Source organism: Anomaloglossus baeobatrachus, chromosome 1, assembly GCF_048569485.1.
Source record: "Anomaloglossus baeobatrachus isolate aAnoBae1 chromosome 1, aAnoBae1.hap1, whole genome shotgun sequence".
In the NCBI taxonomy this organism is placed as follows: Eukaryota; Metazoa; Chordata; class Amphibia; order Anura; family Aromobatidae; genus Anomaloglossus; species Anomaloglossus baeobatrachus.
This window is the reverse complement of record NC_134353.1, coordinates 147,854,586-147,879,214: the sequence shown is the minus strand read 5'-3', so window position 1 is coordinate 147,879,214 and position 24,629 is coordinate 147,854,586. Positions and strand designations below refer to the sequence as shown.

The window sequence follows — 24,629 nt, the reverse complement described above, 5'->3', positions numbered from 1 at the left end:
CAATCATGGCTCTGAGTCAGTACTAGGCAGACAGTTAGCAACTAACTATCTGCAATTTCTTAAGCCTATAGGAAAAAATAAAATATCTCCACATAACTCCTTTAAAGGGAACCTGTCACTGGATGTTCATAATACTTACCTAATAGTCGATGCAGAGCAAACTGGTCGGATGTGCGTCTCCGTTCTCCAGGTCCCTCGCCTCCTCTTTCAGCCATCTTTGTCCTCCTTCTGAAGCTAGTGTGGATGACGCAGGGCAGATCAAAGTGTGCCTGGGCAGGACCTCACTGTCGGCTAGTGTAGATGGCGTAGAACATGTCATCCACACTAGCTTCAGAAGGAGGACAAAGATGGCCGAAAGAGGAGGCGCGAGACCCGGAGAACGAAGACGCCCATCAGACCAGTCTGCTCCGCACCGACCGTTAGGTATTATGAACATCCAGTGACAGGTTCCCTTTAAGGCAACAGATAAACGATTAAGGTGAATTTTGAGATGCTCTCGCACAACTTTTTAAGATAAAAATATGTCTTTTTTATCGTTGAAAAAACCCTGTTAAATATATACAAGTACAGACATGGGGCCATAGGAAAAGCACTTACAAGCCTAATAATTCAGAGTTCGGGTGCTTTATGCATGAAAACCACTCGCACGAGCATCTCTGTGCTCAGGTACGCTCAGTGCTCAGCCCAGTGCGAGCTGCTTGAAGTGTTTGAATGGCTCTCACTGGGGGTAACAATAGCATGATCGGATGTAGTGTGCAACCCAAAAATAAAATGCAAAAACATTGCCCACCTGCCCCCGGAAGTGATCTGCTTATGGCTGGCTGCATGTGGGTAGAGACCTGAACTGCCCAAGTAGTGACTTCCATTGGGGTTCAGGTCAAGTTCAGGTCCCAAACCGATCTTAATTTAAAATGTGTCTAACCCCGCCAAACCGAACTCCGGTATACCGATACCAGGTTTATATTGAGTGTTTGTTTGGATACTATCACACACTAAAAACGCTTTAGAAAAGATTTTGCATCCCCATATTTTGAGAGCTATAATGTTTCATTCTTCAGCTGACAGAGTCATGTGAGGGCTTGTTTTTAATGGAACGAGTTGACAATTTTATTGTTACTTTTTTGGGGCACATACATTTTTTGATTGCTTTTTATTCTATTTTTTGGGAGGCAGAATGAACAAAAACTAGCAATTTAGATTTTTTTTTTAATGTTGTTCACTGTCTGGTAAAAAAGTGATAAGACAGCTTTATTCCTCAGGTCAGTACAATTACAGTGATACCACATTTATATGATTTTTTTATGCTTTACCTCCTTCACACAATAAAAACAAACTTATAGTAAAAACAAATTGATTTTGAATCTCTATTCTGACAGCTATAGCTTTTTTTATTTTTCCACTGGTGGAGCCGTATGGCAGCTTATTTTATGTGTGACAAGATGACCTTTTCAGTTATTCCATATTTATTTATATTTGACATTTTGATCGCGTTTTATTCCACTTTTTCTGGCGGTTTGATGAAAAATCCTTATTTTTTCCACTTTTTTTTCTTCACTGAAGGGGTTAACTAGTGTGACAGAGACAGACAGTCTGGTTCCAGTGAGTGTTGTATTTTGTTTTAGAAAATCAGTGATTTATCTAATGCAAATCTATCAGTTCTCTGAATGCTGGCAGGTTTTTTTGTGTGCACTGTGCATAGGCAGAAAGGTGCCAATTAGTGGTGGGGGTGGGGTTATACAGAGCACATGATCCATGATATTCTGAGCACTGCTAGATCAGCAGCAAATAAAACAGTGATTGTATCAAATTGACAGTATGCAGATCAGTACGTGACTACATTGCAGCAAATTTACTTGTCCCCCAGTGATCACACCGATAATACAAGGAATTTATCACAATTACAGCAAGCAATCCAGTAAGTAACACTCCATTGGAATCAGGATCGCTGCCCCTTCATTATGCTTCTGGTAAATTAGGTGGTAACTTGGTGACAGATTCCCTTTAAAGGGAATCTGCCATGTTAAGAAACCTTATTAACCACCAGGTTATAGCATGTAAAAGCCATGTGGGCACCGCACTGAAAGTCCAACTTCGGGGAGGACATTACCTTTATTCCTCTTGACATCCTCCAGATTTCATGCATAGGGACGTGGCTTCAGTCACCGCTCAGTATATACTAAGCGGCAGCAGTAACGGCGCCCCAACACAAATTGACAGCCAGACCTGCACTAAATGCAGTAGCTACATAGGTTGAAAAAAGGTCTAGGTCCATCTAGTTCAACCTTCCTCCACCAATTATACATTTTGTCAATAAATTATTTATAACCAACAATATTATGTGTAATGAGGAAATCATCCAGCCCTTTTTTAAAAGCTGTTATAGTATCTGCCATTACTACCTCTTGTGGTAGGGTATTCCACAGTCTGACTGCTCTAACTGTAAAGAACCCTTTCCTAGTTAGCTGTCGGAATTGCTTTTCTTCCACTCGCAGTGAGTGCCCCCTGGTCCTTAGTATTGTCTTTAGCAGGAATAAGTCATGTGCCAGTCCTTTATATTGACCACACCTGTATTTATACTTATAAATGAGATCTCCTCTGAGACGTATTTTTTCTAAGCTAAACAAATCATCATATAGGAGGCCTCCATTCCTTGTAGTAGTCTAGTTAGCCGCCTTTGAACTGACTCTATCTTCTTAATATCATTTTTTAAATGAGGAGCCCAAAATTGGATCCCATATTCTATATGTGGCTTTACAAGTGATTTATAGAGGGGTAACAATACGTTGGGATCATGGGATCTAATTTCTCTTTTTATACACCCTAAAATCTTGTTTGCTTTAGCAGCTGCTGCTTGACATTGAGTGCTGCTGCTCAGCTTATTTGTAACCAGAATACACAAGTCCTTCTCCTGTTCTGTAGTCCCAAGTTTATTTCCATTTAATGTATACGCAGTTATAGGATTACTCCGTCCTAGGTGCATTACTTTACATATATCAACATTAAATCACATTTGCCAAGTGTCTGCGCATTCTGACATCTTATTCAGATTGTTTTGTAATATTGTACTATCAATGTCAGTTTTTTATATCCTACATAGTTTGGTGTCATCAGCAAAGACTGACACTTTACTATTAGGGATGATCGAATATCACAAATATTCGGCAATATTCGGCTTCACGAATATCTGACGAATAGTTTGCTGCTATGTGAATATTTGATGCGCAATGTAAGTCTATGGGTAGCCCAAATAGTTGCTATTCGGCAACTATTCGGGTTTCCCATAGACTTACATTGCACATCGAATATTCACAAATCGTCGAATAGTGGCAACCTATTCGGCGAATATGGGTGTTGCCGAATATTTGAGGTATTCGATCATCCTTATTTACTATCAATCCCATCCACAAGGTCATTAATAATGCATTGATTCACTGACAAGCTGGCTGTCAGTCATTACTGGGGCGTGGTTACAGCTGCTGCTTGCTATATTCTCAGCGGTGACTGAAGCCGCACCCCTATGACTGAAAGCTGGAGGATGCCGAGAGGAATAAAGTTAATTTTCTCCTGGTTGCTGGGCTTTTAGTGCGGCAGCTGCACAGCTTCTAATTGCCAGTAACCTGCAGATTATCCCAATATTTTCAGGTTAATAGTGTTTTCAGATTCCCTTTAATCACAAAGAGAAAACATTATCTAAACACTTAATTGATGAGGCAGAACAGATTTATATTGTATTACTCTGTACTCTTCCAGTGTAATATGCAGTTATGTTCCTCAATGTTTGATGTCACCTCTCATCGGCTCTATTGAAGGCAGCTACCACAGGTCACAGTTCACATTGTTTATTGTAACGCTCGAGATAGATGGCTACTTTTACCGTACGATGCCAGGATTAATTCCCAGCTTCCACTAATTACTGGAGTTCAGTGATTCTGCTTGCATGCATTAAATCATGCTCATTGTGCTCTCCTGGGGGATTCGGTGATGTACATCCAATGTAAGTGATTTAATTGCTTTTTATAGGAAATGTACTATTGAAGATGATTGTGTGTATTTAGTAAATGGTGTATGGCCCTATAGGTGGAGGTCAGGAGATGTGATTCTATAGAAAACCAGCACCATATAACGTTTTTCTAGCAATTGCTCTATCGGCTGACAATCCTCAGCACGGACCCCTCGCCACTATATTCTAAAAATGCTTCTGCTTTGGCAGCCCGGAGGAGCCAGGTCCCACCTCTTTGGACTCTACACAATGGAAATGATGCTGAGGCTGCCTCTCTTTTTATAGTGACTAGAAATTTTCTCACCTTGCCAATAAACCCTGCCAATAAACTAAAACACAGTTAGGATTGTTAACCCAATGCAGCATGTGCAGGGAATAAAGGCAAGGCAGTGTTTAACGGAAACCTACAAAAGGCACAGTTACAAAACGTAATCTGTGCATCCCATCAATCAATTCAACACTGCGATATATATACAGTGGATAAAATAAGTATTGAACACCGCCAATTTAATATTTCTAAAGGCGCTACTGACATGAATTTCTCACCAGGTGTCGGTAACAGCCCATCCAATCCAGACAGCCAAAAAAATCAAACCATAGATGTCCATAAATTTAATGATGTGTAATAATGAGAAATGACACAGGGTGAAAGTACTGAGCACGCTTAACGAAATTTACTTAATACTTTGATACAAAAGCCTTTATTGGTGATGATGACAGCTTCAAGACGCCTCCTGTATGGAAAAGCTAGTCACATGCACTGCTCAGGTGTGATGTTAGCCCCATCAGCCACACAAAAGCGGGCTTTACACACAGCGACATCACTAGTGATGTCGCTGGTGAAAGCACCTGCCCACATCGGTTGTGCATCACCGGCAAATCGCTGCCCGTGGTGCACAAGATTGCTAGGACCCGTCACACATACTTACCTGCCTAGCACCGTCGCTGTGCCCGGCGAACCGTCTCCTTTCTAAAGGGGCGGTTCATTCGGCGTCACAGCGGCGTCACTAACCGGTCACCCAATAGAAGCGGAGGGGCGGAGATGAGCGTGACGAACATCCCGCCCACCTCCTTCCTTCCTCATTGCGGGCGGCCGCAGGTACAGTGATGTTCCTTGTTTCTGTGGTGTCACACGTAGCGATGTGTGCTGCCACAGGAACGACGAACAACATCTTACCTGCAACAGCAACGATAATCGGGCTAGGAACGACGTGTCAACAATGAACGATTAGGTAAGTAATTTTGATCGTTAACGGTCGTTTGTGCGTTTCACACGCAACAACGTTGCTAACGAGGCCGGATGTGCGTCACGAATTCCGTGACCCCGATGACATCTCATTAGCGATGTCGTTGCGTGTAAAGCCCACTAAACACTCTTCAAATTCATGGGCCCCGTCTATGAACTCTGAGCTTTAGTTCCTTCCATAAATCTTCTATTGGATTCAGGTCAGGTGATTAGCTGGGTCATTCTAGCAGCTTTATTTTCTTTTACTGAAACCAATTGAGAGTTTCCTTAGTTGTGTGTTTGGGATCATTCTCTTGTTGAAATCATCATCCTGGTAGATGGCAGCAGATTTTTTTATCAAGAATGTCTCTGTACATTTGTCCATTCATCCTTCCTTTAATTATATTAAGATTGCCAGTACCGTATGCTGAAAAATACCCACACATTATGTATTAGTATTTTGTGTTTTTTGGGTAATATGCAGTGTAGCATACCACGGGGCCTTAAGGTACTCGTCACCGGGCCAATGGTTCCTTGGGGTAGCAGTGACTGGCCTGACCCGGCTTCGTGACCCCGTCAGCTACATGTTAAACAAGAACAGCAAACAAACAGTACAGATGGGGATGGAATGAGGGTGACGGGCCCCTGAGAAGCATGTCACTGGTTGCAGTGGTGACTGGCTTCTCAGCCTCCTCCGCCCCTACCCTTCCTGCGGCTAGTCCTCTCCCAGGGGCAGTATGGGGAATGGGGATGCTTTGCAGCGCCACCCGCGGTATGCGGCCAGGAACGAGTGCTATGGGCAGCCGGGATGGTATTGCTCCCCACGGGCGGAGTGGGGTACCCGGGAGGTTGGTGAGAACGGGGGCGGCAGTCCACGGGAGCACCGGAGCACAGGGCGGCGGCAGTTACTCACAGAGTCACCAGGTGCGGGTTCCTGGCACCTTATTTTCTGGCTCAGGTGGTATTGCACCTCGGGTGCTGGTCCTCGCCATCGGAGACTCCGGTCGCTTCCTGGGCAGGTCAGAGGCTGGATGCGGTTTGGTAATCTTAATCTGTGTCCTTTCTCCTCCATGTACAACTCTGCACTCTCCCCCCGGTCCTGGCCCATACAGGCCGGCACCCTGGGCCTCTCGTTGGTCGGACCTCTGTCCCATCTACCCTGGCTCCCTCTCTGCTACCGCGCCACGGCCACCCGACCTGGGACTCTGTACCTCTCCTGTGCTCAGTCCCGTGCTCTGGCGACTACTCTCTCTTAGTCCATGATTACAGGTGCCGGGTCCCGTCTCTCTTGGTGTTACTGGCCCCAGCTTGGTTGTGCTGTCTGTTCAGTGTTACATCCAGACATCTCTGTTCTTCCTCCCTGAAGGCCTGACAGCCTCCCTTCAGGGAGCTACACATCGTGCATCTGCTCTGTCTCTTATCCAAGCTTGTTCTGCCTGCCTAAAAGTGTCTCTACTCCTAACTGCCCATGCCCTTACCCTTGCAAGTTGCTATGGCAACCTGGGTCTGCTAGGAACTGGCTGAGTCACTTCCTGACTGTGTTTGTAGAAACATTGTTAACCCTTTCCTAGTAACTGCTTCTCCCTGCTGTATGGTGGTGTGAGGTGTGTGTAAACTTACCGGGCCAGCCTCTCCCTGCCTGGGGAGGATATAAGGATATACCCTGTAGCTACCAGTCTCAGGGGCGCTACACAGTGCCTTTGGGCCTCCAAACATGGTGTGTATTATGGCACCCAAAGAGGTCAATTTTGGTCTTATCTGAACAGGCAATACATTCCCATTACACAGTCTTGTCTAAATGTTGTTCAGCAAACTTTAAACGCGCTTGACCATGATGTTTGTTCAGCAATGGAGTATGACATGGTGAGCCTGCATAGAGACCATGGAGGTTGGGTGCATTCCTTATTGTTTTCTTTACTAAAGGAGAGCTGGAAGACAGAGAAACACAAATAGGGTCTTTTTCGGTGAGAAACTGAGGGTGAAAAACTGGAAAGGCTGACCTTGTCTGGTTGTGTGAGTCAGAACCACATGTAAGGTTTTGAAATTCATGGCTTCTGCAGCCCCATGCGGATGCCTCATGTGTGGATGGCCATCCCACTCATCTATCCAGCCATCCGTGATCCGTGAATATTATAGTAAACATTTCTGGCACTACAAGAACCAGCACAAACTTCCAGGATCACACTTATGTGGCACATAACGGCCATTAATAATGTAGCTGGTTGTCTTACATTGCACTACAGTATGGAGTCATAGCTGATTCGTGTTGTGAGGTAAAACTTATCCCTGTCTGTTTTTAAAAGATGTTTTACCTCAAAGGAAGAATTATTTGCTATCCAATGCTGCCTTGTCTGTATATTTTCTTGTGCTTCCTTCCTTGCCCAGGAGATGTGGTATGATCAGACCATGTCCCTGCACGGTCAGACACGGCCATTACACAGTACATAGCAGGGACACATAAAAGATTCTCAGAACAGGAACATTTTTTTTTTAAACACAACCAATTGTGCAACGTATTATTATTCCAAAAAATGATTGATTAAGATGAACTTTGTTATTGGGGAAAACCACTTTAAAAATCAGAATAAGTGTATCTGACATGGAAAATATTTTAATGAATTTTAGTTACTTTGTCTTTATAACGAATGATACAATGTCATGTGTTTTATTATCCACAGTACACTGTATATTTCATTATTATCTCCCTTTGCACTGTAATATAACCTCTGTAACCAGTGTAAGATATTGTGAAGCACAGTCCATTCATTTCTATGGATTGCTTTGATCTATTCTAGTAGTAACACTACAGGAAGTTTAATAATGTCAGACAATCAGCAACGGGTAGGAAATGTGCTCTAAATAAGCAATCGCCTAAGAAAACAATGGCGCGTTTCTGCTTCCTAGAGCGACTTTAATAACTTCCTATTACATTTGGAACAGTATACTTGACGCTTCTCTACTTGGAAACAAAGTCAATTGTTTAAACCTATTTGATATAAGCCCCAACAAACCCTTATCATATTCCCATCCTCCGGTGATAGCACAGGTCAGTATCGTATGTATAGAAGAGAGCAGAGCATTATCTTCCGGGAGGCAGATGTGGAATATTCTTCTGCTGCACTGGATTATTGTAGAATGGCCATTGTTCGGATGGGTGGTGCCGGTGTAAACTGAGACTACACTAATACTGTATAATACAGAATAATCACCATTTTCAACATACAGTTTATATTACCTTTCTAATGTGACTGGCTGAGGCGACTTTCACATTTCCGTCTTTTACCCTCAGTCACAATCCGTTTTGTGACTGATGCGACAGATCCGTTGCAGATAGTAGTAAAAATGATGCGCCGGATCCTGTGACAAAATGGATCCATTGTACTAATTTTTTTTTTCTTCCAGGGAAAGGTTATGCTCCATAGAAAAATGATATGAACCATCGGGGGAGGGGAGAGAGAGAGATTTAAGTGACCAGAAATTCCTGCGCCCGTAGGCTTCCATTATAACTAAAGAAGGACGCCGAGGGATCCATCGCTGTCCGGTTTTTCGACGCACAGAAAAAACGTTGCATTGAGCTTTGCTTCCGCCCTACGGTCAGTCATTCCACTACTGATCTGTCGCAGGATGGATGCAACACAAGCATTTCAGTTGCAATCTGTCGTTAATACAAGTGTATGGGGAAAAAACGGAATCCTTCAAAATATTTTGCAGGATACCGTATTTTGTCAATGCAATGGATTGTGACTGAAGGAAAATGACGGAAATGTGAAAGCAGCCTAAACATGATTTTGTATTTTATCTCTATATCTATCTATCTATCTATCTATCTATCTATCTCTATCTATCTATCTATCTATCTATCAATCTATCATCTATCCCTCTATTTATCCATCTATCCATCTATCTATCTATCCCTCTATCTACCTATCCATCTATCCCTCTATCTATCTATCTGCAGTATCTATCCATCTATCTATCTATCTATCTATCTATCTATCTATCTATCTATCTATCTATCTATCTATCTATCTATCTATCTATCTATCTGTAGCACGATACAACAAATAAAAATGGGGTTCAAGGCTCAGATTACAAACTAACCACAGCTCTACTGTTGATGTAGGCTTGTGCAATTCCTTCTATTTATGTAACCCCACACATACGCATTGATATTGAGATCATATAATCACTTCCAGGAATCTTTGTCCTTCTTCTCCTTACGTTGAAGATAAATCTGGTCACTGTCCTGCTGGATAATAAATTTGGAGCCAGTCACCTCCCTGATAGTATTGCATGATGGATAAGTATCTGTCTGTACTTTTATGCAATGAGAACACCAAAAAATTGGCAATGTTAACAAATGTAGACACAATAGTTGGCCAAGGAAACTTACTGGAGCAGGTAAAAGACACAATTCTTACTTCCTTTCAAAATAGGAAAATGTCCAGCAGTGACATCAAGGTCAAAATTGTTGACTGTGTAGTTGAGTTGCTCGGCCATGTTTTCATGTGGAAGTCCTGGCTTTTTGGATGCAATTCTTCAATTAAGACCACTTATGGCCAGACGTCTTCGAACAGAAGATTGATGTAGCTGAAGACTGGAGTAAAATTTGTGGTGTATGAAACGCTACTACTTTTGAAGAATCTGCCCGAGCTCCTTGTCAGGTCCGCCTATTTTGGCAGAGCTGCTTGAAACTGAACATAATCCCAATTGTCTGTACTGAATATCCTAAAGTATGCTAGGAATACAGACAATGCTGACACATGGCATAACATATAAAATCCAAAATTTTATTCAATATAGAAAAAATATATCAAAAAGGAAGGAATCAAACCCAATGTAAGGGACAATAGCACAGGCCAAAATAGATTACAATAACAATGATATCTGTATATAACACTAAAGTTAGGTACAAAGGTAATTCATAATAATTAATAATACAAGTGTCAAGTGCAAAAAATAAATATAACCCATTAAGTACTCCAAGTGGTATATGTGGCGCCCTGGACTAGCCAGGTCGTCACAGGTACTGCAACACACACCCCCACCCCGAGACAGGCACATCAGCCAGACACAAAATCCTTGTTGCCTCCCTCCAGGGGCTGATGTCCACACCAGGTGGGGTGGAGCCAGGCGGTTGGCTCCACCCACTGAGGAGTTCACAGTCCTGGAGGCGGGAAAAGTAAGGAGTGCAGTTAGGGAAGTGCAAGAGTAAGGAGTAAACTGACCGTGTCCGGGTGTGTGGCCCGGGCACTAAGAGCAAGGTTGGCAGACGGTGGTGGCCGTCTGCAGAAGAGGCGAATCAACGCGGAACCGTAGGACCGGGGTCGGGCGGTGGCCCACCGGTACCGAACCGGGGAGCGAAGTGAAGCCAGCACACACAGGCAGGGCTTGCAGACCCCGACCAGGCTTGGAGTCGCCGTTTAAGGTCAAATCCGTCAGTGACCGGAACCCCAGGGGTTTCCTAGCAGCCAAGTCCCGATAGAAGGCAACTGTCCGACCAGCAAAAGGAAATACAGCTACCGTCAAAGCTAGAATTCCAAGGGCCAGAGCCTGCGGGCAAAAGGGCTCCTCCGGCACATATATACGCTGGGGAGCGGGTTACCGGTGGGAAGCTATCGGAGCCGAACATACACACAGGTGCAGGGAAAGGCAGCCACCACCAACCGTCCGGGAGAGGCCACAGCAGACGGCTGCGGGACCCGTCTATCCAGCCGTTTGGTTTACCAGAGACTTTGCGTATATTTGTGGCTGAGTGAGTACAACCGTGCCATCCGGCACCGCGCTGCGCTGTCCCCGCGACCCTGCACCTCACCAACCCTTCCTCCCCGTCACCTCACCGGGCCCCGGGACCACAAACCCCTACCCACGGAGGGGGAAAACAACATCCCAGCTGCTCCCTACCATCGCTCCCGGGATCCCCGTCACCAGCAGCGGTGGTGCCCAACCTCACCACAACCCGTGGGTGGCGTCACGGACTACATCCCCAAACCAAACCGCCCCTTTCACTCACGGGCGAGGAGCGCCGCTCGAGTCCCCAGATCCGGCCCACAGCTCGAGCCACCGAGCAGCAGCAGCAGCAGCGCCGGACCCGAGCGTTAGCGAGCGCAGCGCCCCGCCGCCCACGACATATACAATATAAATGACTCAATAATGTATCAAATGTACAGCAATGCACCTCTGCACGTTTATAGGTAACACTAGATAGGTTGCAAACGCACCCTGAGGAAGGGGATGAAATGCGCGTTGGTGGTGGCAGTAGACGTGCACAGACAGCAATTAGCCACTATACAGGTATTTACATGGAACTTTCTTATATGATTTTGATGTCACTGAATATTATTGTTACCTACAATTAGTTCACTATGGCTAAGGTGTTGTAGGGTTACTTTTGCAACCTATCTAGTGTTACCTATATGCCTGCAGGGTGCATTGCTGTCCATTTTATACATTGTTGAGTCATTTATATTGTATGCCACCTGGATTATTTTATGGTTATTATATTTATTTTTTGCACTTGACACTTTATTATGTATTACGGTACGGCTTTTGTACCTAACTTTAGTGTTATATACAGATATCATGGTTATTGTAATCTATTTTGGCCTGTGCTACTGTCCTCTACATTGGATTTGATTCCTTGCTTTTTTATATATTTTTTCTATATGAAATAAAATTTTGGATTTTATATTTAAACCCATATGTCAGCATTGTCTGTATTCCTAGCATGCTTTAGGATATTCAGTACAAACAATTGGGATTATGTTCAGTGGATTTCTACACTAGATTTGTGAAAGAGAGTTTTGATTATTCTGCCTGAAACTGGCCTGAAAATGACAAAAGTCTCAAAGTTTGTACAACAGTTTTGTGAAAACTTTATGAAAACTGATGAAACACTTTGATGAATTGTGACCTTAATTTTAAGAACATGTAAATTAATAATTTAAAATTTTGCTCATTTTGGGGTTAGAAGGCCAGGGTACGGTACTAGTCAGCAACTGAACGCCTTGTTTTTATGACTATGTGTACAAAACTAGCTCTTAAAGGGGTTGTCCAACTACTTTGACATTGATGGTCTATCCTTAGGATAGGTCATCGTCTGATCAGCCGGGGTCTGACACGCAGCACCCCCGCCAACCAGCTGCTCTCAGTCTCGGCGGTGGCAGCAGGCGGCTGGAAATGATCAGTTTTGGAGCTGCTCTGTCTTCTCATAGTGGCTGCAGCCTGGTACTGCACATCCTTCTCCTATTGATTAGAATGGGGGGCAGATGTGCAGTACCGGCAGTGGCCGCTATCAGAAGATGGAGCAGCGCTGGAGCTGAGCATTTCCGGCTGCCTGCTACCGTCGGCCCCGAGAGCAGCTGATTGGCGGCGGGGCTGCATGTCGGACCCTGACCGATCAGACATTGATGACCTATCCTAAGGATAGGCCATCAATGTTAAAGTAGTGGACATACCCTTTAATTACTGATTAGAAACACCCATTGGACTCCTAAATCCAAAACATACAGGCATTTTCATGAATAAAATGCAAGATATATTGGATTTTTCCCCTTTATAAATCAATCTTCACAGCTGATCCAATAGTAGTATGTTTATTGAGACAAGTTCCCTTTAAAGCCATCCATAAAAATCAAGGATTGTGAAAAACTGTTATTTATACATTTTATAACCTCCAAATGAGCAGCCACTCAAAAATCCGGTCTGAAATGTCATGAACAGCTATGTTTATAAGTTATAGGATTTTTAAATGGCTCTTTTATAATTTCTTACATAATGAGTACTTTAATGTGAGTGCTGTCCATCAGTTTATTCAAGGGACAAAAGGTGTCTCTAATTGGGCCATCAGAATTGATAGCTGAACCTGCAGGGGCTCAAGACATCTACTAGGACGAAACAAGAATTCACATCCTGCTCTTTACATATGACAAGATTTACTGAAAGCTACCAGGTAATGGTGACCTAATGTTATAACACGAAAATACGAGCGCCTCTCAGACGTTCTGTAGGGCTAGTTCTTGTCATGTTCAAAGAACAAAGCTGACAAGTCTGGCATTAGTTCATGGACTCTGAACCCTGACTTTCTCTATTTAAAGAAAATGACAGTCACACCCAAGTAATACACAGTGCAGACACCTAAGTAAGAGAATATTATCTCTTCTAGAGCAATAATAGACCAATGCATTGGAGTAAAGGGCAGAGTTACTCACACGTTATAGTCAAGGCCGATGGTATAAAATGATTTATAGCAATGTCCATCTATAAAGTCACATTCAGTTCCCTGTCGCCATAACATCTGATAAGTGCGTCTGTATGTAGCTGTTACATAATTATATTGACTGTAATTGAGTCTTCATGTAGACACTGGTATAAATCTCAATTATGTGCCACCATACTGTATGTGGTCAAGGTTCACATGACATTTGTCACCTGTGTTTCACAAGAAGGTGCAATTCTTAGGCAACTTGCCTTTTGTCTTTGGACATTTTTCTTATAGACATTTTTTGTCTGCTCACCTATCACAGACCTCTTCTACAGTCATTTGTATGAGGATAGAATTGTGAGGATTAGAAGACAACATGGTGGTTCATTTGTGAACCAATGAAGGACCATAGTTGCTGCTTAAAGTCAGGGGAACCCAACCTGTGGCTGGCGAGCCCATGATCTGAGGCTTCTGCCTGTCCGCCAGCTAGGTGTGTTTGAAGCAGGTCATGCAAACAGCTATGAAGATCAGGTCTCCAGATGGTGATATTTGTAAGTAGCCCCACACAGAAGAGAAGATCTGAATGGAAGTAGGATCCCCTGGATATTGTTCTACTGTTGCAGTGTGGTCATTTGTGTGGAAAAGCTTTGGCTGCCATTATACTGATAATGGGGGCAATGGATGTCACTACTGTGAGAGACAGAAGCTAAATGTGATTCACGATCCTCTCTCAGAGGTGAATAAGGCTCGTAACCTCTCTCAGACCTGAATGTGTCTCATAACTTTCTCTCAGAGTTGAATGTGGCTCTCAAAAGGGTTGAGGTCCACTGCTTTACGTGGTTGTCCAGGACAAAAATATAAATGGCCAGGTTGGAAAGGTCTTCATTCAATGTTTGATTGGCGTGGGTCTCAACCAATCAACTGTTATTTGCTCTGGCAGTGGCCAGATGTAAACAATGTATGGAGCGCATACACATGGAGAGCATCTCCGAACATAATATAGTCAACTCTCTCAACTTCTTCAGCTTAGTTCCCAGTCAACTGAATGAGAAATAAACTGCTGTACTCAAAAGTGGCCACTATACAATGTATGGAGCTGTGCTATTTCTACTGTGTATATTGGTTACATCTGGTCACCGCTGGAGTAGAAATCATCTGATCAGTGGGCAGTGCTCAATGTCGAAAATTTCACCAATCTGACTTTGGGACCTGTTCTTTGGATAGGTGATTAATTTTAGTCTAGACAACCTCATTAGTTTACATTATAGATGCATTTCTCTAGGAAACGCTTTCATTTATTTTAGAAATAAAATAGTTCAGCCAGCCTAGTTCATTGTGTAATAGATAGGGTAGTGATCTGCGTGTCTTGATGTTTCCCTGATGCAGGGCATCAAGTTAACTAGGGATCCAACATGTCTGATATTTTGTTTCTGTAGAAGTTAAGCTTGGTAGATACTTAACTGCTCCCCCCATTAAAAACTCATGCATGCTGGACTGGACTGAGCATGATTGTGTATGGAGGATTTGAGAGGAAAAGCTTTGCACTGGAGGAACATTTGTCTGACAGTTATCTAAGATATTTTGGTATTTTGTCACTAACAAGAAGTTATAACTGTCTGCCATGATACAGTTTCAGTGGAGATGCAGCCCGGTCATGGTCACTGTATATATCAGCCTTATACTCATATCTCACAATACATTTATGCTTCAAAGTATTTTCTTAAAAATCTAAATATTGGTCATCAACAAAGACCCAGCATCAAACAAACGACCATGGATTAACTTTTCAAGTACAGGAAATATCCAGTCAAGATTCTAACATGTATATATTACCTGCAGGCGGCAATAAGTGATTGATGACGGCAATTTTGTGTAAAACCAACAAAGATAAAAAAAGACTCCACAATTTAAATACTAAACATAAAGTACAATATACAGTAACATTAGACTTGACACATATGGTAGGAACTTCTCACAGGGTTACGACCAAAGCAGCTCACCATATTCCTGGAAAACAATGACATCACTTGTTCCTTGTAAAATTGCTCAGTTCTTATGAATTATTTTACCCCTAAGGCTCCCTCTCCAACATGCTGATGTTAGGCTTGACTTATCAAGGACATATCTACATTCTTTTGGCTGCCTATGACCAATGGCACAAGACTAGCCATGGTTAGCACCTAGTGCCCGATAGTTATCAAGCTGGATTGATTTGTATATTTTATATGATCACTGATTAAGGTCTTATTTTAGGTTCTGGGACAATGTTGAAGTTGCATGAATGAATGAATGAATGAATGAATGGAACTCAACACACCCTGTCATAAGTCAATGAAGTAAGGAGGACTCTGGTGTTGGATCTGGCAAAGCACGATGGCTTCTGTTACACAGAGAGACCAATGGTATCTTGTATTATGTAATTCATTGAATACTAGTGTCATAACAGATGCTGGACATTATCGCTAAATTTTCTCTTTCATGGGAATTTGTAATTTATAACAAATAGTTATCACTTCTGTGTTGTTGATTTTAATGTAAGAACTTCAAATTCAAATATTAACTGAAACGCTGTGGACAAAGCTAGCACAATAGGATCTATCAAATTATATGGGGATATAAGAGCGATACTGTGAACAAATGCTGACCTTGAATGGTTGTGTCACCCAGAACCAGTAGTACGGATATAAACAGCTGCCGCAAGTTCCACAAGCCCAGAGGCTGGAGTAGTATGCAGGAGCCAGAAGAAACATGGATTAAACTGTGCTGCTGTAGATGTAAAGAAGGTCCAAATCACTGGATAGGATATAAAGGTGCTTATTCAAAGTGAATCCCCACTTCTTCATCAGGAAATTTCCTGATGAAGAAATGGGGATTCATTTTGAAACGCAGTGAATAAAGCACCTTTATCTACTAGTCGATGATTTGGACCTTCTTTTTTTATCTACAGCAGCACAGTTTAATCCACATTTCTTCTGCTTCCTGCATAAAAATTCAAATATTGACATATTTTCATAGACTTAGCTACAAATAATGCACTCAATACAGGTCCCAGCTATACATTGGTTTAACTTCTAGACAACTTCCCTTACTGACTCATAAACATAGGATAACAAGCTGACTGGATTAGTAGAAATAAGGCCTCCTTCACACATTCGTGTCTCTGATACGTGTGACGTCCATTTTCACACGTTCCGGAGACACGGACACAGATAGACCCATTAAAATCAATGGGCTTGAGCTCACATCTATATTTTGACATTGACATCCATTTTCTCCTGGCAGCACGGAAGTCACATGGTCCACACACTGATGTGATCCGTGTGACATTATTGTGACACGTACCGGAGAAAACACATCACTGAGAAATAAATGCATTTTTATACTTACCTGTCACACATGGTTTCGAGCCTGCTTATTATACTCATGAATATTCACTGCACTAACCCGGAAGCAAGTGTGACAGCAGCGCTGTAGACAGTAGTGCCAGAGACAGGTAAGTATACAAGTTCGTGTTGTCCTTGTGCTATCCGGATGTCACACAAATAGCACACAAACAGCACATGGAACACACACAAAGGGACACACAGACGGACATATATACCTACACCATGAACCATGAAAAATGTTAGTTTTTTGCACAGATCTGTGAAGGGGGCCTCACAGGAAATTTTTCAGGCAGTGACTAAGGACCACACGGGTCAGAAACGCATTGCCTTTTCTCCTAGCCATGCTCTCTACTAATGTACTTTGATTTCTGTTTTTTTTTTGTATTTTACTATATTGAATAAAAACCTCTTGGATTTTACGCCTGGGACTAGTGCTGGTTTTCTACCTTTCTACATGTTGGAGTTTTCATCATTCCATACTGGCCGAGCCTGTCTCATCAGCCATCCCGGCTGCATCTGCCCCATCAGGGACACCACTGCTACAAATGAATATTCTCTAAGTGGAATACTCTAGATAATGCTGGCAGCAAACCATCATCATCATTGCGTCAAAATAATTGGTTAGCCTAAAACGGCAAACCCGTGTGACTACAAACACCTTAGGAGATGATAGTAAGTTACAGGGTCATGTTCCTAATGCTCAGAGCCTAAAATGAACCATGTGCTCTCCATTGTGTGGTGCACACTATCAGTTTGCGCTCTTATTTTACATTTGCTCATATGATTTTTAACCTTTATTTCAAGCACTATGTAACACATTACCGTGACATCAATAATTCTTCACAAAAACTGCATATTTTGTGTGTTATGCTGGGAAGATCCTTGACCCTTCATAAAGATCTACCCACTGCACACACCAGCCCTTGGCCTCACCGCTAGGTACATTGACAGCACTGTACCTGCTGGCATTACAGAGATCAGACAATACACAGAAGCTATTTATCACAGCCTAGGTCATTTCCTACTCCATCATTACCTATGCCACCTCCAGCCCCAAACCATGGAGAGCGGCGGGACTGAAGATTTCCAATGAGTATTCATGCAGAGCACAATCATAATCACGTCTTACTCACAGGACGGTGATTATTATACGGCCATAGTGACATTAGATAATGCAGAGTGACTCTATAGTATAGTATGGTATATAGTATATTATATATATGTCTATTTAAATCTACCCCATACAGAATAGTGTAAAGGCCACTTTACACACAGAGATAAATCTGCGGCAGATCTGTGGTTGCAGTGAAATTGTGGACAATCAGTGCCAGGTTTGTGGCTGTGTACAAATGGAACAATATGTCCATGATTTCACTGCAACCACAGATCTGCCAAAGATTGATCTCTGCGTGTAAAGTGGCCTTAAGGGTTAATAAAGCTCCAGCCTTCAGAATAAAGAATGTATTTGGGTAGTAAATGATCAGGAAAGGTGCACATACTATAGTGTTAAATAACTGTGATCCATGTATACAGATGCAGCAGAATGGAATTTTTTATCGTCAGTGTAAGGATCATCTGTGTATAGCAGTTTTCTATGTCAGCAATTAACAATGGTAAACTTCTGAATTGGTTACAACCATAAGATGACAACTACAAAACTTTTTAGGCTGGAGGTACGTGGACATTTTGACTGTGCTCTCTGCGGCTCCTCTATCACACTATACTGCAGTGAACGGGGTCCGCATTGTGACCCACAAGGGAAGCTTCTACACCATGCAAGATGAAAAAAATTCAACTGGTTCCAACTTTTTGGGTTATGCCTTTTAGGCCTCTTTCACACGTCCGTGTCTCCGGTACGTGTTTGGTCTGTTTCCTAACGTACCGGAGACACGGGCACACGTAGACCCATTAAAATCAATGGGTCTGCGCTCACGTGCATATTCTGCCATGGACCGTGTGTACGTGTGGAGCATACGTGTGCCCGTGTGCTCCACACGTAGACATGTCCGTTTTCTCTCCGGCATCACGGGTGTCACACGGAACGCAAATGGGTCACACGTAACGCAAACGGACCACACGGATGTGTTCCGTTTGACACGCACCAAAGAAAACACATGTGTCTGCGAGAAAAAAAAAAACTTTACTCACCTTCTCCAGCCCTGCTGTCTCTGCCGCTGCTGTCATTTGCTGCCGACCGCCACTCATTATGCTCATTGCATACTGACTTCACTGCGGCCGGAAGCAGCAGCAGCGGGGAGTCGGGAGGACCGGAGACCGAAGATCAGCACCACGGACAGCGACGCCAGGGACAGGTGAGTAGAAAGTTCACGTTCTTTGTGTGTTATCACGGATACCACACGGAGAACACACGTGTGCCATAAACACGGCTCACGGAGGGCAATACGCACCTTTGACACATCCATGAAAAATGTGCGTGGTTTTCCACGGACGTGTGAAAGAGGCCTTATGGTGGTTTGAGGTCACAATGTGTCTCTATACAACTGCATAATGATGCACTGTAGCCTTGGCATAGAGTTATGTCATGGACAAAGTCAATGTGTTGCTCCGGACTTAAGACCACCATACATCTAGGATGACTGTCAGTAGAACCATAGTTTGGAAGCTTGCTATCTCTCTATACTCTCCCATAAAAGTAGTACTCGTTCGCTCTTGTGTTCTCCATTGCAGACATATATGGTGGCTGCTAATTGCAGAGACAACCAAAGTCTTGGCAGTTTGAAGTTTGACATGCCAGATCCCTATGTCCACCCAGCAATCATCTGTCAGGGGCTCCCACACACATTAGACTGTTAGTTAAACCCCTCTATATTGGCTGGTTTCGTTTATGTTAGGCTAATGTGTATGGGTGGATTTATTGTGCATATTGTGTATTTAAACTGGATACTTAAAGGGAACCTGTCATGTAAAAATATGGGGTTAATCTGCAGGTAATAGTGCTCTCGTTTTATGTGGCCACCACATTGAGAGCCCTGCTGCTGGGAGGAATTTAATTTCATCCCTCTCAGCAGCCTTGAGCTTTAAGTCACATAGGCAGTGCCGGTGCAGTTCCAGATACCGCTGATACCGCTCTGTGCATAATGAGGGGCAGTTGTAATCGCGGCTTGACACGGACAACCAGCTCTTTACTCATGCAATGCTGAGTCGGCTGTCAGTTAGTGAAGGGGGTGTTTCTTACTATGCACAGCGCAATAACTGAAACTGTGCCGTCAGTGCTTATGTGACTGAAAGCCTGAGGCTGCTGGGAGGAAAAACGTTAATATCTTCTCAGCTGCCGCAGGCATTCAGTGCGGCAGCCGAACAGTGCTAGAACACTATTAACCTGCAGATTAACCCCTTATCTACAGGTTAATAGCGTTTTTCTTACATAACAGGTTCTATTTAATTATAAATGAATGTATGTGTTTTGTGTAACTGCTCTTAATTCTTTCATTAGTCTATTGAGATAAATCTCTGAATGAGTATTACAGCAGTACCAGATTCTGATCATTAACTCTGTACAGGATATCGGTTTAGACAAAAATTGCTTTGTTGAGTTATTTGGAAGGCACCAAATTTACACTGTTATACAAGCTACACACTGACTACTTTACATTGTATCAAAGGGTTATATCTTCAGTGTTGTCCCATGTAAAGATATAGTCAAATATTTACAAAACTTTGAGGGGTGTACTCACTTTTGTGATATACTGTAGGTGCGTTGTAAACATTTTGCGGATTATTGCACTTATTGCTATTATACAGAAAACTTTAGTCATGTAGTAGAAGTAAAAAGTTCACATATGAGAGATGAATATCCCAGTAGCCCATATTCTCCTCCCCCATTACCACCCCCCACCTCCCGCGCACACAATGTGGCTACGTACATTCCACACAATTGTATTCCTCTTGTATACACAGCTGGGAAGCCAGAGTAAACCAAAATATCTGCGGCCGAGGACAGAGGAATCATGTGCCCTGAAGCCACACAGCGGCCACAGAGCTCCAGCCTCAACACCACTGACTCACGGATGGGGGAAATAACATCTGTCCTGCACACAGCATCCAAAACTCTCTAATATTTGGGATTCTGTTGTTAATAAACAGTTGGACGCTTCTTGGTTTGTGCACAATAATAAAATGAGGATGGGAGGGGGGTGTGAGGTCTGGCCAAGTATCACTCAGACTTTACTCAACTGTCTGGCCAATTATGGGTTAGCTGGATCTTATTATAGAGCATTGCCACTTAAAATAACTTCTTAATCACTGGTTAATGTACATTCCTCAGCTGTGGTCATACTGTCGCCCAGCTTCCCGTCACCATATTATGTCGTAATTAGGTTGACTTACCCTTGTGGGTTTAGGAAGGGTGGGCAATAACTGATGGAGAGTGGTAATGGATGTAGATTTAGTATTTTGAGAAGAAACTGCAATGTTCTAGCAACCAACTTGAGCGAAGAGGGCAACTCAAAGACTTCGCGTTGGTGGGTTTTTGATTTCTCGTAGAAAAGCCGGATAACTCAGGAATATGCAGTCTTTTGTTGCAGACTTCAGAAGCAACTAACCTCTCCAGAAGTAGCATTACTCGGAGTTAACAGCTACATGTCACATTCTGAGGAAGAGGCCATTAGTCATATGGGGAAGTCAGTGCTAGAGGGGTCATAATGATAGGAGGAAGTCCACAGACCACCCTCAACTTCACACCATCATTCAAATCACAGCAGTGCTAGAAAAACACACGTGAGGTCCAGATAAGTGGCTGCCGATAGCCAGCAATTCTCAAACTTCCCATATTCTTCTATTAATGATTCTTGAAGAAGTTCAAAGACGGCTGAAAATCAGGACGCCCCAGCAGCTCAATGCTTCCAGTGTTAGCCAGTGATTTATTGTGGTGAGTCTAATAAGTGATCGCTTGTGGCCATATTGTGGTGAAGTAAGAAGAACAAGGGTGGCCTATCAAACCACATTATGCATTTATCAGGAAAACACCATTAACATGCATCAAGTATCTAATTCACTAGGGCTAAATTAAAGAAGCATTGTGCTCCTTGAGAACGGAGACAACACAAAGTGCCAGCATCTGGAACCGGGTCAAATATTGTAGAAATCATGGACGAGGACGGCCGATGTGCTAAGTTACTAATTAGTGTAACCGCTATATCCGAATACAATAATAATAATAATAATAATAATAATAATAATGATAATAATTATAAATATTCCTCTGTAGCAAACAGAGTTTCCAGACTTAGCTGTTTTGTTTTTTGGGAAAGTTGGGTTAAACCACCCATTAGAAGGATAAGGATCTAGCTTTGCCTCAAACCTTGCCTCTATATAATTACATAACTGGATTTACTTGTAGTTCACGGCTCTAGGAAATATCAGCTAAAATCTTATAGGAAATCATGGTTTAATCACCCAGCTTTCCATAACCTAGATAGATTTAGCTTATGGAACCCGTCATCAGATGCAATCATACTGTATAACATTTCACCAAGGCTGGATTCTTAACATAAATAAATCATTTTATTGTATAGGGTTTATTATTATTTCATTTTTTGGTATGTAAAAATAAATAAATCAATATAATTAAATATATAAATATTACTTTAAATATATTTATCAATGGAGATTATCAGATACAATTCTCTAGATTGTGGAACTAGAGGATATTTATTATTCATGTTTTATGTAACTCCCATCATTTGCATTATAATTCTACAAATAACAATAATAATGTAGTATAAGGAGGCAAATATACAAGAAGCCCAATAAAACAGCAAGGGAACCATGAGACAACACAGGACTTGTGGATTGTAAGGAGTCTGTATGTTTACAGAATTTTAATATTTTTTTCTAGTATGTATCTTTTTATGCTCCAGGTAGTCAAGTCCACCATTTCTTGTGAATCATACATAGATTATTCAATATGACAGCTGTAATGACTTTGTATACAGCATACACCCTTATGGTACTTTATCTGACAATATACTTTAAAATGTGCTTTACATATATATATATATATATATATATATATATATATATATATATATATATAAGTAAAATATATCTTTGTACCGTGTTAGCCAGTAGAGATAAAAAAATTGTTTAAAAGAACTGAATGCCTCAGTGGTTGATACCTTTTAATGGCTAACTGAAAAGATGGTAATAATGCAAGCTTTCGAGACTACTCAGGTCTCTTCATCAGGCATGGTATAACACAAAATCTGAAGAGTCACATATTTATACACAACAGGACATAGAATAGTGCAGTAAAAAAAAACAAAAAAAAAAACAAGTTATATGAAACAGAACTATCACTATGGCAGGGGGGGGGGGCAAACTGTTGTAGCCATAAATACTGCTGCAGTTCAGTGTGAAAGTTCTATTGTGTGTATATATACATACATACACACACACACACATATATATATATATATATATATATATATATATAATGTGTGTGTATGTATGTATATATATATATATACATATATATATATATATATATATATATATATATATATATATATATATATATATATATATAGCACCACAATGTTCTCCATACTGTCAGTTTCCTTGCAAGATCAGATCCTCTAAAATGAGAACTGTCTCCAGCCTGTAGGTGCAAACAGTGGTTAACTTTTCCCCAGATGAAGGTGCAGTACCGCTGCCAAGGCCTAGAGGGCGCTGCACTACAATGCATGAAGTTACCTGCGGCTGAAGTTGAATGTGAATATGGACATTTATGTATCTTTCTATTTCCTTTATTAAACATAATATTGAATGGTTACATTTTCCTATGATCTGTAATCACAAACATCTGAATACGCACATAGGTACAATGCTGCACATACCACTATGCTTTCCTCGGCAGAAAGGAAGAAAAGCGCAGTGTGCTGGGTGGAAAACTTACCAGACCAGCTGGATCTTTTATTTCTCTTCTAGGGTTATTTTATGGAGAACCCATCAGCTTCTGCAAAAGGATCTGAGAACTTTTCTCTCTTGCAGTCCCTCTCTTTGCATAGCCACAAGGAAAAAGTGCCCAGTATACAGTCAGGAAATCCACAATCCAGTCCCAGCATCACCAGGAAAGAAAAGATCCTCAATCTCTGGACATTAAACACATGAGAGATAAGAGGAGCCCACAGTAGAGGATGGCTAAGGAGCAAAACACAAGGAATATCCAAGGAAGGGAGGAAATCCAAGTTGTCAGGACATGTCTCAGCAGAGCACAAGTGATTGAAGTTGAGGAGCTGCTGTAGCAGAGAGTGGTTCTCCCTGTGCCTGCCTCCCCTGCAGCCACCACTGGGACAAGGCTCCTGGTGACGTCACGTTCTCCTCCACCCCCCCCATCTTCAGGCTGAGGATAGCCTTCCAGCCCAGGGACCCTGCTCTGTGCCTCAGTCACCTCTCTAATCCTGCATGGCTTCTCTCTGACTGCCAGGCTTTACTGGCTCTTGTTGTTTCATTGTATCATGCTGAGCTATTGCTTCTACATTCTCATGTGTATTGCTCCTGACAATCCTTCCCCTCATTAAGCTTTCCCAATTCCTTCGTTTTCTTTTTTTTTTTTTGCATTCATGTATTTATCTTCTATCGCGCCCCCCGTCTCCGTCACGTGCTCCCCCCCACTCTCGTATTGATAGGCACCTGAAATGAGAGAGGAGGACAAGACACAGATGTCCCTGAGCTAAATTTAAAAGGCACTGATCATTTGTCGCTATTGACTTGTAGGTGAAAAAAAAAAAGATTTGGAGCAAAACCCTGCTGATCTGTGAGCCATGGCTCTGCGATTAGACATCCCAGGAGGGA

At 42.3% G+C, this 24,629-nt stretch overlaps 1 protein-coding gene across 8 annotated transcripts in view; it reads right to left on the bottom strand.

Moving 5' to 3' along the window:
• FAT1 (FAT atypical cadherin 1) overlaps positions 1–24,303 on the bottom strand; it is a 323,107-nt gene extending 298,804 nt beyond the window's left edge. For 7 of the 8 annotated variants that reach the window (XM_075347113.1, XM_075347116.1, XM_075347119.1 and 4 more), the window contains exon 1: positions 23,731–24,299. The gene's annotated coding sequence lies outside the window, so the exon portion shown is untranslated. Of the gene's footprint in view, positions 1–23,730 lie in introns of all 8 variants that reach the window. The other variant, XR_012753986.1, reaches the window with a different exon arrangement.
• Positions 24,304–24,629: the final 326 nt, after the last annotated feature.